This window comes from Neophocaena asiaeorientalis, unplaced genomic scaffold (genome assembly GCF_003031525.2).
Source record: "Neophocaena asiaeorientalis asiaeorientalis breed wild unplaced genomic scaffold, Neophocaena_asiaeorientalis_V1.1 scaffold684, whole genome shotgun sequence".
NCBI classification, from domain to species: Eukaryota; Metazoa; Chordata; class Mammalia; order Artiodactyla; family Phocoenidae; genus Neophocaena; species Neophocaena asiaeorientalis.
In genome coordinates, this window is record NW_020174048.1 from 1,395,233 (window position 1) to 1,408,086 (window position 12,854).

Here is a 12,854-nt window from a genome sequence, read left to right on the forward strand (position 1 = left end):
GGCGCAGGTGTGATGCTGTCACTTTACTCGGAATGGCGGCTCTCTCCCCAGGTGTGAAGGTTGATCCGGACTGATCTAACCTGGCACTGTGACCCCACTTCCCTTGGTAGGGTTTATGCATGAGCAATGCCATCCTGGCCACTAGGCTATGAGGCAAGTTTCGAGGAGTGGGTTCTATGCTCTTAAAGAGGCAAAGCGGGTAGTCCAGTCTGTACACGTACCTGGACCTGGGGAAGCCGTCTCGGGGCCCTGAGGTCATCTTGCCTGAACCTGAGCCAATATTCGGCAGAGGCGGGGAGAGTGATGGAGAGAGCCTGGGTCCCAGTGATGCTGAGTTAGGCAACACTGGGCTCCCCAACATCTGAGGTACTAGGGCTTTTATCTGTTTTTTTCTTGAGGGGGTAGGGAACCTAACACCATGTTACTGCTGAAGAAAATGAGACCCAGACACTAAAAAGCAGCAGAGCTGGCGTCTGGGTGTGATCTACCCTACCCCACACAGGTTAATTTATACCTCTAGCCTTTCTGAGGCTCACGTTTCTCAGCCAAATAATAAAATATATATTAATTCGTGAGAAAAAGTAGGTCTTAGATGCTGCACCAGGGGGCCATTATCACAGGTGGAGTTTTCTTTCTTTGGGTTGACTTCACTTTTGTACTGTGTCAAACAGCCAACAGACAAGATTCAAAGGGCAAGTATTTTGTTTGATCTCTAAGCAGCCTGTTCTCCAGTGTTGGAGGGACACTGAGAAGAGGCCTGGAGATAGTCAGGCTGGCAGAGGTGAAGGGCAGAGCACTACCATCAACCACAGCCCTGCTGGTGCCGACGCAAATAATCAGTAAACAATCTACAACAAGAATAGAAGAGTTTTATTTGAGCCAAACTGAGAACTAGCCCAGAAGCCCTCTTCCCAGATAACTCTGAGAAACTGCTCCAGAGAAGCACGGTTGCCAGCACAGTTTTATATCTTGTCAGAGCAAAGCACCTTAAACAAGTCCAGGATACATTTCAAGGAAAAACACACACAGATCAGCATGTACACAGCGAGTCAGCGTGGCCCTAGACCAGGGAAGGGAGTCTTATCATCAGAGGACGACCAGCACTGACATCTCAGGATGGGAGGCAGTTAAGCTTTATTTTTCTTTCTTTTTTTTTGGCGGTACGCGGGCCTCTCACTGTTGTGGCCTCTCCCGTTCCGGGGCACCGGCTCCGGACGCGCAGGCTCAGCGGTCATGGCTCACGGGCCCAGCCGCTCCGCGGCATGTGGGATCTTCCCAGACCGGGGCACGAACCCGTGTCCCCTGCATCGGCAGGCGGGCTCTCAGCCACTGCGCCACCAGGGAAGCCCAAGCTTTTTTTAACATGGACATTTTTTACTTCCGGTCAATGTGCCCTTTTCTTTACCAATTAAAGCAGATGTACAATGTGTGTCTGATAGGCCACAGTCAGGCTGGTTCAGTTAGCGTAAAATTCAAGTTAACTCATGCATAAGCCACAATGTCTTCCCTGCATCTCAATATGTGGACATTTTTTACCACTGGTCTCAAGGACAGTGTGATCAATGCTGCCCGGCTACTAATGACGCTGGTATTTGCAAACGGGCTTCTGCTCCTACCCAACAGGGGGGAGGTGGGTCTGACACATCCATATAAAGACAGCTCTGCCCTGATAAGGCAAGTCCCCTACATACGAACCCTCAAGGTGCGAGCTTTCAAAGATGCGACCGTGAGCTCCAGCAACCTCAGGCGTGAGTGAAACTGCAGCTCGCCCTCCGTCTCCTATTGCTGAGGATCTTTCAGCTCTACCCTCTGTCTCCCACCTCCTCTCCCTCCTCGTAACTCTTCTTGCCTGTTCTCTCCATGCCAGCCCCCGTATGCCAACTGTTGTACTTTTCAAGGTACTGTACTGTAAGATTAAAAATGTTTTCTTTATTTTTTGTGTGTGTTTTTTATGTATTATTTGTGTGAAAAGTATTATAAACCTATTACAGTACAGTACTATATAGCCGATTGTGTTAGCTGGGTACCTAGGCTAACTGTGTTGGACTTATGAACAAACTGGACTTACGAACGCGCTGTCAGAATAGAACTCGTTTGTATGTAGGGGACTTACTGTACCCCCTCCCGGACACCAGGCCCCTGGGACAGCACACACTCCTCTGATTTTACCTCAGTGTCCATCTTTAGGCTTCCAGAACACCTCTGAGTACATATTGTAGTTTCCCTTGGCTACTCCTCCCGTTAGACACTTGGACCTTTGAGAAGAACTCTGTCCAAGCCCAGAAACGTGCTGTTGGCTTCTTGTCCTGTTGCTGTCTTTCCTGTTCCGGACAACCTGTCTTTGGATTTTCTACAAAATACTGCTTTCTGCGGTCTGTGACACATCTCCCTGCAGTTAAAAGCTCTATTAACAGGTTCAACTGGGACTCCTTGGAAAAATGCTCTCTTTTCCCAATGTTGAGATTTTCTTCCTTTAAATGTCATTTCTAGTAATATTTAGAAGTAACTATCTTTTTGGGTGAGAAACCTGCACTTGTTGCTTGACTAACTGAGGAACCACACCCATTGGGTGTTTATAACTTAGTACACAGGTGAGGATGAGTCTAGCCTCCAAAAGAAGCGTTAGGAGCCAGATTCTGTGTCCAGGTGTTAGAAAGTAAACAGTGATGTTTCCAGAATTGAATTGCTCTTCTCTGGGGCCTCATGGGACTGATGTTAGAAGGAATACCCTGCCCTGTGAAAGCACAGGGTAGAGTCAGCTTGGGGCTTACAAGGGTGTGTTTGCCCTTGGGACCATTTTACCAACAGCCCAGGTGTGGCGGGCAGATTGACTTGGGCCCGTGATCCCGCCACTGGGGTCACCCCCTGTGGGATCCCAACCCCTTGAGTGTGGGCGGAACTGTGACTTGCTCCTAACCAGTAGAATGTGGCAGAGGGATGGGAGCCCTGTTCCATGACCATGTAACATAGATGTGTCTTCATCCCCTAGCAGACCCCAATGTCCCTCTCCCTTACCAGCTGATGACAGAGCTGCATTATGGATAGTCCCACATGGCAAGGAGCTGACGATGGTCTCAGGTAACGGACAGAAAGAAACTGAGGCCCTCGGTCTAATGGGCCACAAGGAACCAAATCCTGCAACAACCATCTGAGCTGGGACGTTGGTCCCTCCCTGTCCAGCTCAGGTGGGACCCCAGTCCTGGCCTGATTACAGCCTGTGACAGACCCCGAAACACAATGTCCTTGGTTCATCCACGCTGTGGCATGGGGCAGAGTCTCCTTCCTTTGAAGGCTGAGCAGTATTCCCTTGTACGGTTATGCACTCTCTTTTCTCCTCTCCTGATGGGCATTTGTGTGCTTAGCACCCGGGCAATAATGACACATGGTTTCCATTGCTAACAATCTTAGTAGGGAGCAGGGCAAGTCCACTTATAATGTTTTCCGAATTTTAGAATATTTTCATTACTCCGAAAAGAAATCCGTGCCCATCAGCAGTCACTCCATATTCCACGACCCCTCCCCGAGCCCCTGGCCACCACTAATGGACTGTCTGTCTCTACAGATGTGCCTGTTCTGGATATTTCATAAAAATGGAATGAATATGTGGCCTGATTTCTTTCACACAGCTGCACGTTTTCAAGGTTCATCCAGGGTGTAGCATGTGTCAGTGCTTCATTCCTTTTTATGACTGAAAAGTACTCCATCTTGTGGATAGACCACATTTTATTTATCCATTCATCCATTGGTGGACATGTGGTTTGTTTCATTTTTTGGCTACTATGAATAATGCTGTGTGAATATTCATGTACAAGATTTTGTGCTTGGACATATGTCTTCAGTTCTCTCGGGGAAGTACCTTGGAGTAGAACTGCTGAGTCAAATGGTGGTTCTGTGCCCTTTTAGGTGAATTTTGGGTATGCTTGTCAACTTCCATAAAATATATGTTGCTATTTTGATTAGAATTGCATTGACTTTAAAAATTAATTTGAGGAGACCAGAGGGCAGACAGCAGAAGCAAGAAGAACTACAATTCTGCAGCCTGTGGAAGGAAAACCACATTCACAGAAACACAGACAAAATGAAAAGGCAGAGGACTTTGCACCAGATGAAGGAACAAGATAAAACCCCAGAAAAACAACTAAATGAAGCAGAGATAGGCAACCTTCCCGAAAAAGAATTCAGAATAATGATAGTGAAGATGATCCAGGATCTTGGAAAAAGAATGGAGGCAAAGATCGAGAAGATGCAACAAATGTTTAACAAAGACCTAGAAGAATTAAAGAACAAACACCTAGAAGAATTAAAGAACAAATATTTAGAAATCAATTACAAGGAAAAAAAATGTAAAAATCACAAACACGTGGAAGCTAAACAATACGTTACTAAATACCAAGAGATCACTGAAGAAATCAAAGAGGAAATCAAAAAATATCTAGAGACAAATTACAAAACTACAAAGCTACAGTAATCAAAACAGTATGGTACTGGCACAAAAACAGAAATATAGATCAGTGGAACAGAATAGAAAGCCGAGAGATAAACCCATGCACCTATGGTCAAGTAATCTATTGCAGGGATATACAATGGAGAAAAGACAGTCTCTTCAATGAGTGTTCCTGGGACAACTGGACAGCTACATGTAAAAGAATGAAATTAGAACACTCCCTAACACCATACACAAAAATAAACTCACAGTGGATTAGAGACCTAAATGTAAGACCAGACACTATGAAACTCTTAGAGGAAAACATAGGAAGAACAGTCTTTGACATAAATTACAGCAAGATCTTTTTTGATCCACCTCCTAGAGTAATGGAAATAAAAACAAAAATAAACAAATGGGACCTAATGAAACTTCAAAGCTTTTGTACCACAAAGGAGACCATAAACAAGATGAAAAGACAACCCTCAGAATGGGAGAAAATATTTGCAAACGAATCAATGGACAAAGGATTAATCTCCAAAATATATAAACAGCTTATGCAGCTCAATATTAAAAAAAAGGAACAACCCAATCCAAAAATGGGCAGAAGACCTAAATAGACATTTCTCCAAAGAAGACATACAGATGGCCAAGAAGCACATGAAAAGCTTCTCAACATCACTAATTATTAGAGAAATGCAAATCAAAACTACAATGAGGTATCACCTCACACCAGTTCAAATGGGCATTATCAGAAAATCTACAAAAAACAAATGCTGGAGAGGGGAGGGTGTGGAGAAAAGGGAACCCTCTTGCATTGTTGGTGGGAATGTAAATTGATACAGCCACTATGGAGAACAGTATGGAGGTTCCTTAAAAAACTAAAAATAGAATTACCATATGACCCAGCAATCTCTCTACTGGGCATATATCCAGAGAAAACCATAATTCAAAAAGGCACGTGAACCCCAGTGTTCAATGCAACACTGTTTACAATAACCAGGTCATGGAAGCAACCTAAATACCCATTGACAGATGAATGGATAAAGAAGATGTGGTACATGTATCCAGTGGAATATTACTCAGTCATAAAAAGGAATGAAATTGGATTATTTGTAGAGACGTGGATGGATCTAGAAACTGTAATACAGAGTGAAGTAAGTCAGAAAGAGAAAAACAAGTATCGTATATTAACGCATATATGTGGAACCTAGAAAAATGGTACAGATGAACTGGTTTGCAGGGCAGAAATAGAGACACAGATGTAGAGAACAAACGTATGGACACCAAGGGGGGAAAGTGGTGGTGGTGGTGGTGGTGGGATGAATTGGGAGATTGGGATTGACATGTATACGCTAATATGTATGAAATAGATAACTAATAAGAACCTGCTGCATAAAAAATCAAATTCAAAAATTCAAAAAAAAATTAATTTGAGGAGAGTAGACACCTTCACCATTTTCAGCTTTATTTCATGCGTAAGTCATAACATGACTCTCCATTTATTTGTATCTTTGAAAATGTCTTTCAACAATGATTATACTTTTCTCCATAAAAGTCTCATATATCCTGTATTATATTTAGTTTTGGTAACTTTTGATGTATGAATAATGGCATCTTTTTCTATTCCATTTTATAAATATTTATGGTTGATGATAACATGCTATTGACTTTTTTGTAGCATAGATATTACTTCCAACAAATCCATTATTTCTCTGTCAATTATCTCAGATTTTCTACATATGCAATTATATCATCTCCAGATAATAACAAGATTTGCATCTTCCTTTCCAGTTTCTGTTAACTCTTAGTTTTCTTTTTTTCTTGCTGTATTTGCCAGGATGCCCTTGAAGAATCATAGGGGTTATAACAAATGACCTTGCCTTTCTTTTACTTGAATGGAAATGCTTTTAAAGTTAAAATAGGAAGTGTGATGTTTGCTTCTGAAAAATACCTTTTTCTTCAGGGTAAGGAAAATCCCTTTGATTCCATGTTTGTTAAGACTTTTTTAAAAAAATCACAAATGATTATTGACTTTTATCAGACAATATTTCTGTAACTGTTAAAGTGATCATATGTTTTTTGTCCTTTATTCTATTATTGCAGTGGATTACAACAATACATCTTCTGATTCACAACATATTGTAATCCTGGGCTAAACTACCTTGTCATGGTGCATTAGTGTTTTTATACATTGCTGAATTTCCTTTGCTGATACTTTATTTATGAGTTTACACCTATAGTCACAAGTGATATTGGTCAATATTTCACATTCCTTGTACTCTGTATTCAAGCCTATACCAGCCTCACAAACTGATTTGGGTAATTTCCCCTCTTTTTCTACTTTTTCATATAGTCTGTATGAAATACGAGTTATCTGTCTTTCTGAGGCCAAGCTTGGTATCTTTTGATTGAGGGTGACTTTTGACTACTGGCTTAATTTTTTTAATTATTAGTTTATTTATAGTTCCTATTTTTTATTCAGTTAACTGTAGCAGTTTTTACAGAGAATCATTTATTCATCCAAGCTTTCAAAATATTAGTATAAAACATGTATAGTATTCTTATTATTTTAAATTTAGTCTGTAGCCATATCACCCTTTCATCCTATATCTAGTTTATTTGTGATTCTTTCTTCTTTGTCAGTCTTACTAGAGTTTGAAGTATTAATAATCTTTTTTTAAACTGGGTTTCAGTTTTATTCACCCTTTCTATTGCTTCTTTGATTATACTTTTATTAATTTTTGCTATTTTTAATTATCTTGTGATTAAAAAAATTACTTTCTGTTCCTTTTTCAACTTTTAAAAAGAAACTCTTTTTTTTCCCCCCTCTTTGGCCATGCCATGAAGAATGTGGGATCTTAGTTCCCCAGGATTGAACCTGTGCCCTCTGCATTGGAAGCTCAGAGTCTTAACCGCTGGACCAGCAGGGAAGTCCCAAAACAAACTCTTAAGTTAGTTCTCTTAAATGTTTCTTCTTTTTAATAAATGCATTGAAGGATATAAATTTGCCTCTAAGTATGGCCTTTGCTGCATCACACAAGCTTTAATAAACTGCCCATTGATGTTCAGTTCTAAATATTTTGTGATTCCCCACTATACTTTCTTCCATAATTCGTGAGTGTTTCATTCTAAGCTACAAACATTTAGGTTTTCAAACTCTCTTTTTATTGTTTGTTTTCAACTTAATTGTGTTTTATTTGAAGGCTGTGGTAAGAATAATTTAAATTCTTTGACAATTGTTGATATTTCCATCAAGACTTAGTACAGATACATTTTTGTAAATGTTCCATTTCACACACATCATTTAATTGTCATAAAACCCCATGAAAAAAGGAGAGTAGGCAATAACTTCATTTCCAGATGAGGAAATTATGCATTAAGTATACCCAGAGCCTTGCCCACGGTCACATATTAATTGAAAGAGAGAATAAAGATGGAAGTCCATGCTTTCTTCATTAAAATTTCTCTCAACTGATTTTCTTTTAATTAAAAAAAAAAAATTTCCCTCAACTGTTTACAGCAATACCCCTTCCGGATGAGCATGGACAGGGCAAGTATCAAGGTAGTGTTACATTTACACTTTGCATTTGATGTAAAAAGCAAAACAAAACAAAACACAACACTGCATCTAGGGACTTCCCTGATGGTCCAGTGGTTAACACTCCAAGCTTTTGCTGCAGGGGACACGGGTTCGATCCCTGGTGGGGGAACTAATATCCCACATGCCACAGGGTATGGCCAAAACCCAAAACCAACCAAACAAAAAACCACATGTATCACTTTTGTAACTTTATCGTGTTAGACAACAAAAAGTGAATGAGTAATTTAAAAGATCGAACTGGCTTTATTGAACGATTCATGAACCCAGCAGCAGCACATCTAGCAAGTAGAAAGTAGCTTCATTGAGCTGCAGGAAAGGAAAGGGTTTTAAAGGTGGCAGGGAGTGGGGGAGGGAGGATTATTAACAAAGAATGCATTGTTGGAGGTGAGGTCACCCTTCTGGGGGGGGGGGATTGGAGTGGGTCTATCAGTCAGATTACCCCCTAGTGCTGACCAGGAAATGCCAGGTTGGTCGGTTAAACATCACATTCCAGGAAAAGCTGAAACTGTATTTGGGTTAGGTATTAAGTCTTGATCTGCTGCCTTGGGGCCTAACACGATTGATTCCTTTTTAGGCCTATAGTTTCCTTCTTAACCGATGGAGGCGTGTGTGAGGAAGGGAGGAGACGGCCATCCCTCTCCACTTCGACATCCCCTACAAGATTCGTGCTGAGGTTGGCTCCAGAAGGGTCCTCGGGGCTCTGGAAGGATTCACCCTCTCCTTGAACCTGGGTAAGGGTGGGTACTACCCCCCATCGCCAGTAGAGGGCGCAAGAAGCTGCCACGGGGATTAGTGTTTGTGGAGCTTGGGCTGCTCTCGGTGACTCTCAACCATCTCCCCGCGTTACAATCATCTGCGGGGCTTTTAAAAAATACTACTACCTGTGCAAAGATCTGAATAGTCCTTTCTTTCTTTCTTTTTTTAATGCGTTTATTTATTTAATTTTGGCTGCGCTGGGTCTTTGTTGCTGTGCATGGGGGCTTTCTCTAGTTGTGGCGAGCAGGGGCTACTCTTCGTTGCGGTGTGCGGGCTTCTCACTGCGGTGGCTTCTCCTGTTGCGGAGCAGGGGCTCTAGGCACGCGGGCTCAGTAGTTGTGGCTCATGGGCTGAGTTGCTCCACGGCATGTGGGACCTTCCCGGGCCAGGTATCGAACCCATGTCCCCTGTATTGGCAGGCGGATTCTCAACCACTGAGCCACCAGGGAAGTCCTGAATAGTCATGTCATCAAGGAAGATCTACAGATAGCAATAACACCCACGAAAATATGCTTAACATCTGCAGGGAAATACGAACCGAAACCAGAGTGCGGTTCCCCTGTGTACCCACGAGAATGGGCACGATTTAAAAGACCGAAGAAATTAGAGCTCTCAACCACTGCCAGTGGGAACATAAATTGCAAGAAGCACTTGGGAAAGCAGTTTGGCATTTTTTAAAAAAGTTAAACATGTACCTACCATATGATCCATTCAATTTCCAGGCTTTTACCCAAGATAAATGAAAGCACACGTCCACACCAAGACTTGTGTGGACGGTCACGGCAGCTCTATTGTAGTAGCAGAGTGGAAACTACCCAAATACCCGACAGGTGAGTGGAGAACAAATGGTGGGCTATCTATGCAGTGGAGGGCGGGGCAGGAGGGTGACAAGGACACAAGGAGGGCTTGGGGTGACGGACGTGTTCATTATCTGGGTTGTGGTGATGGTCCCACCGCTGAACACATTTGTCAAACGTCTCCAATTGTGCACTCAAGAAATGTACAGTGAATTTACCGAAGTAGCTCACAAAAGCTCAAACACCAGCAATTTCATATGTTCCAACCTACATTTTTAATACTTTCACCCTCATCAAGCAGTAGTTGTTAAGAATTGTTGTATAAGTGCTGAGCAAAGTCCTAAGAACAGTGACACTTCAGAATATTAGCACTGCAACATGGCAGTTTAAACACACTTCACTAACCATACTTTTCCTCCACCCCCACTCCCAAAGCCAGTAAATACTCTGAATGGTGCAAGGAAATATAACTGCAGTTAAAAGTAAACAATGAATTTTAAGTTGTTCGTTTGGTCCTTCCCATAAACGTCCATCCCATTTTCCCAGGTTCAAATTTAAGTTTAAGTTTAGATCTGCTTCTTCTCTTCTCAAAAGTAATGTGTATTCATTATAGAAAATATGAAAAACACAGGAAAACACAAACAAGACAATAAAAATTAAGTAGAACCCCACTATGTTTGCCCACTTCTTAAAACCTAAGACTCAGTCCGGTGGTAAGTTATTTTTAAAAATTAGCTTCAGGTTATAAATAGTTCTTTACAGTTTCCCTAAATTATCTGAGACCCGTGTTAATATTTATTCAAGTAGCTTGAAGTTAGAATTAGTTCCTTAATCATTATAACTGGATCTCTTACAGAAATGTTTGTCCAGTGGTGCAATAAAAAGAACTTGTTCATGTAAAGAATAAAAAGCAATTGGAATGCAGATCTGAGCCTCTCTCCTCGCTGACTCTCAGATACGGTTCTAAAAGATTAGTGCCTGGAAAAAGATTTTCTCGTTCTGTCTTCTATTATACAGTTACCGATGGTCAGTTAGAGCCAGACAAATAGAGAATTAAATCAAATAAGAGGGGTAGAAGACAAGATAAATGCGGCAGCCCGGGGATGGACTGAAAATCTGATAAGCTAACATATGAAAATAGTTGAGAGCAACACTGTGGATGAATTACTGAATATAAATGATGAGAGTCTCAAACCGGAGTTTTAGTGGCACGGTGCCTTTCTTTAAAGATGGATGACAGCCAACGGGGTAGGGGCAGCCCTCCTACCTCTGGTGGGTTCACAGGAGGAGAGCACTGTTTTCAGATTCCCACCTGTTCCAATTGCAGTCCAAAACTCTAGTAAGCCTTTGGGAAATGAAAACACATTTATTTCCCATGCGTAGTCTAAAAAACATATTATCTTAGTCCGTTCAGGGAGCTATAACAGAATGCTACAGGCTGGATGGCTTATAAACAACAGAAATGTATGTCTCACAGTTCTGGAGGCTGGAGTCCAAGATCAAGGTGCTGGCAGATTCAGTGTCTGGTGAGGCCCACTTCCGCATTTGCCGGACTGTGTCCTCACATGGGGAAGAGGGATGGGAGTTCTCTGGGGTCCCTTTTATAAGGGCACTAATCTCATTCATGAGGGTTCCACCCTCACAACCCAATCTTCCCCCCAATGTCCCAACTCCTAATAGCAACACCATGCATGGGGTTAGGATTTCACCGTATGAATTTGGGGGTGGGGACACAAATATTCAGTCCACAGCAAGTATGTATCGTTAAGCCTTGGAAATGAAAAGTAAATTACAGAACAGAGCTCAGGAATCTTTGCCTGTTTCTACAGGGAAATGCTGAAACTCTGGCCTTCTGGAGGCATCGAGATCTTATTTAGACAACTCATTAAGCCTGGAGCAGACGCCCCTGAGGAGTGGTCCTTCTGGTCAAACCCTAAGCAAGGTCTCTGTTAGTCCTGGAGGGACCCACTCAGCCTCACGGAGTGGGTATGAAGAGTATTTGAACCGGAGACAGCTGATGCAGAAAGAAGCCTTTTTGGAGCTTCCTTCATCTGGCTAAAGACAGCATTTTATTCCCTCTTGGGGGAAGGAGACTGACCCCTCACACAGGGATGAGAAATTGCACAAAGAAACATTACCACAGTTGCCACACCTCCCAGGTGTCCCCCTAAAAGCTCATGTGTCTCCCCATAGCAGCCCTTTCTGCCCCTTCCTTTCCCCGACTAAGTTGGTATATAAACCCCTATAGCCAGCTGCTCAGGGAGCCCCTTCATCTGAACAGACTCACATGTGTGTGAATAAAACTTGCTTTCTTTCCCCCTGTTAATCTGCCTCTTGTTAACTTTTCAGGCCCCCACCACTGACTCAGCGGTCCAGATTTCAAGGGGGTGTCCTGGGGCTGGCAACATGCCCCACGTTGGACCCTGAAGATGGCTGTGTGCTGCCCCATCTCTGTCCACGTGTGGGACTCTCTGATGGTCTCTTCCCTGTAAGGCCTCCAAATCTCATGGTGATGCAACCTAAGAAGTTTACAGGAACTATGAAGTCTTGAGATTAGACTGAACGGTTGCCTAAGGGTCCAGCTACAGCAGTGGTTTAAAATCCTGAGATGGGCGTCGCCATCTTCTTGTAGCCCCAATACAGTCATTGTTTCTTCTTTATTTTTCAGACCATCAGAAATTCTAGAGTCTTTAAGAAGGTCTGTTTTCACATGCCTACTCTTGTCAGGATTCAGGTTTGATTACAATGCAGCCCAAGTTCTAGTCCAAGGAAAGCTAGGTAACTTTATATGCAACAGAAGTTTCAGGGCACGAAGACTTACAGGATACTTAAACGTATGGCTAATTTATTTAAAAAGCAAACCCCCGTACAATGGATTATTACTCAGCCATAAAAAGGAACGAAATAGTGCCATTTGCGGAGATGTAGATAGACCTAGACTGTCATACAGAGTGAAGCCAGTCAGAAAGAGAAAAACAAATATCGTATAATATCACTTATATGTGGAATCTATAAAAATGGTACAGATGAACTTATTTGCAAAGCAGAAATAGAGACACAGATGTAAAGAACAAACTTACGGACACCAAGTGGGGAAAGGGGGGTGTGGGATGATTGCGAGATTGGGATGGACATATATACACTATTGACACTATGTATAAAATATAACTAATGAGAACCGACTATACAGCACAGGGAACGGTACTCAATGCTCTGTGGTGACCTAAATGGGAAGGAAACCTAAAAAAGAGTGGATATATGTACCTGTATAACT

At 42.3% G+C, this 12,854-nt stretch overlaps 1 long non-coding RNA gene across 1 annotated transcript; it reads left to right on the forward strand.

Moving 5' to 3' along the window:
• Nucleotides 1–8,083: 8,083 nt before the first annotated feature.
• On the forward strand, nucleotides 8,084–12,469 carry LOC112405542 (uncharacterized). Its single transcript, XR_003004356.1, has 3 exons — nucleotides 8,084–8,758; nucleotides 9,506–9,613; nucleotides 11,410–12,469. It is a non-coding gene; the product is annotated as an uncharacterized LOC112405542 (long non-coding RNA).
• Nucleotides 12,470–12,854: the final 385 nt, after the last annotated feature.